This window comes from Triturus cristatus, chromosome 4_2 (assembly GCF_964204655.1).
Source record: "Triturus cristatus chromosome 4_2, aTriCri1.1, whole genome shotgun sequence".
In the NCBI taxonomy this organism is placed as follows: Eukaryota; Metazoa; Chordata; class Amphibia; order Caudata; family Salamandridae; genus Triturus; species Triturus cristatus.
In genome coordinates, this window is record NC_140586.1 from 931,308,317 (window position 1) to 931,310,816 (window position 2,500).

Genomic DNA, 2,500 nt, shown 5'->3' on the forward strand with positions numbered 1-2,500 from the left:
TTGACTTTGCTTTCTAAATCAAATATGGGAACTCAGTGGGGCATAAAATGGGAAACAGTGACCCCGATGTGATTTGAACACGCAACCTTCTGATCTGGAGTCAGACGCGCTACCGTTGCGCCACGAGGTCCTTGCATTTGGAGTCACATCAGCAAATGGTGTGAGCCTTTTCATTTTTGCCCACCTCCTTATATGCCTAGGGTTGTATTACAAGGTTTGGCTTTTTGTTTTCCATCCTATTGATGAAATTGAGTGCAGGTGCAGAGAGAACGCAGAGGATTGAAATGTTCAGGGAAAGGGTCTCACGCAGGAGCTCTAGACCAAAGGCACATTACTATGATTTATTAAAGTGCTTCATGCATGCAAAAGGAAACGTCCCTGGGTGGGCTTGAACCACCAACCTTTCGGTTAACAGCCGAACGCGCTAACCGATTGCGCCAAAGAGACTAGAGACAAACGCACATCTCCTGAGACTCAACATATATCTTTATGTGTGCGCGCCTGCCTTGAGCTTGTGTTATATAAGGCGTCTTTATCCTACGCAGCATTTGCCATTTGCTTAGTGTCTTGTCACTGTTGGGTGTTATGATGCGCAGACTACTGTCTAATGGTGTTAGGGCCAGTATTACAACCAGTCCCAGTGTATGAGATACATGTATGACTTTTCTGTGGCCTTCTTAGCGTAGCTATCTGCTCCTCTGGTGGTGTTCTACCAGCCTGTCAGGCGTGTGTCTTGCCCATCCAATCTTCACTGTGGCATGTTAGACTTGTCTTCTCTGTGAGCGGAGTCTCCTTCCCAGAGCAGGTGCTTTCTCTGAACTCTTGCTTTGTAAGACTGCTGGGCAAGGCCCTCCCTAGCCCCTCACTCAGATAGATATATTTGCCTGCAGAGCTCAGCTTTGGAGAAAGAGAGGGGGCAGAGAGCGCAAAGGGGAAGGCCCAAGGCGCACACCTTATTTTACATAAAAGCTCGGGCTCTTGGGAGGACAGGGACATGAGGGTTCTCAGGGAAAGCCATCACATTAGTATTGATGGCTGGGCCTTGAAACACAACAATCCCGGAATGGCCAGGCACAAAATGCCTGTGCAATAGGCCTGACCATAGGCTTCTGGAGGTCTTGCTCTCCAGAGGCCCCAGTGGTCTAAGCCCGACCAGGGCTGTGCCCGACCAGGGCTGTAGGCCGCGTTGGGAGCGCGTTAGGGACGCATAAAGGGACGCAGGGCGCAGAACTCTGCCCGTTTCACCCCAGCATTTCGGGGAGGACAGGGAATTTGGCAAAGACAGTGGGAAGGATTTTTAAGGAGGAGAGTTCAGTGACATGATCTGAAACACAATAGTGCTGGTGATCTGGAGGCTGCCTTCTATGAGCCCCTTCTGTCGGGAGCAGCCTGCCATCATGCCCTGATAACCACAACACTAGTCCCAAGCCAGTGACCTCAGCAAATGCAAAAACATTCATACTTATAGTCTCCTGCATCTGATTCTTGCCATCATGTGAAACGTTGGCATTCCAATGTCTGTTGCACACACTTTGTTCATAGGTGTGCAATTTGAGTGCGTGCGCCTCATCACTGTCTTGGACAGAGCTCTGTCTCTAAGCTACACATGTGAAGCATTGGTGGTTCAGTGGTAGAATTCTCGCCTGCCACGCGGGGGGTTCGATTCCCGGCCAATGCAAGGCTGTGTTCTTTTGACTTTGCTTTCTAAATCAAATATGGGAACTCAGTGGGGCATAAAATGGGAAACAGTGACCCCGATGTGATTTGAACACGCAACCTTCTGATCTGGAGTCAGACGCGCTACCGTTGTGCCACGAGGTCCTTGCATTTGGAGTCACATCAGCAAATGTTGTGAGCCTTTTCATTTTTGCCCACCTCCTTATATGCCTAGGGTTGTATTACAAGGTTTGGCTTTTTGTTTTCCATCCTATTGATGAAATTGAGTGCAGGTGCAGAGAGAACGCAGAGGATTGAAATGTTCAGGGAAAGGGTCTCACGCAGGAGCTCTAGACCAAAGGCACATTACTATGATTTATTAAAGTGCTTCATGCATGCAAAAGGAAACGTCCCTGGGTGTGCTTGAACCACCAACCTTTCGGTTAACAGCCGAACGCGCTAACCGATTGCGCCAAAGAGACTAGAGACAAAAGCACATCTCCTGAGACTCAACATATATCTTTATGTGTGCGCGCCTGCCTTGAGCTTGTGTTATATAAGGCGTCTTTATCCTACGCAGCATTTGCCATTTGCTTAGTGTCTTGTCACTGTTGGGTGTTATGATGCGCAGACTACTGTCTAATGGTGTTAGGGCCAGTATTACAACCAGTCCCAGTGTATGAGATACATGTATGACTTTTCTGTGGCCTTCTTAGCGTAGCTATCTGCTCCTCTGGTGGTGTTCTACCGGCCTGTCAGGCGTGTGTCTTGCCCATCCAATCTTCACTGTGGCATGTTAGACTTGTCTTCTCTGTGAGCGGAGTCTCCTTCCCAGAGCAGGTGC

The 2,500-nt window shown here is 49.0% G+C and overlaps 4 non-coding genes across 4 annotated transcripts; all 4 read right to left on the reverse strand.

The window, feature by feature from the left end:
- Positions 1-58: 58 nt before the first annotated feature.
- TRNAW-CCA (transfer RNA tryptophan (anticodon CCA)) lies at positions 59-130 on the reverse strand. Its single transcript has one exon. It is a non-coding gene; the product is annotated as a tRNA-Trp (tRNA).
- Positions 131-373: 243 nt separating this feature from the next.
- Positions 374-447, reverse strand: TRNAN-GUU (transfer RNA asparagine (anticodon GUU)). Its single transcript has one exon. It is a non-coding gene; the product is annotated as a tRNA-Asn (tRNA).
- A 1,302-nt stretch (positions 448-1,749) lies between these two features.
- On the reverse strand, positions 1,750-1,821 carry TRNAW-CCA (transfer RNA tryptophan (anticodon CCA)). Its single transcript has one exon. It is a non-coding gene; the product is annotated as a tRNA-Trp (tRNA).
- Positions 1,822-2,064: 243 nt separating this feature from the next.
- Positions 2,065-2,138, reverse strand: TRNAN-GUU (transfer RNA asparagine (anticodon GUU)). Its single transcript has one exon. It is a non-coding gene; the product is annotated as a tRNA-Asn (tRNA).
- Positions 2,139-2,500: the final 362 nt, after the last annotated feature.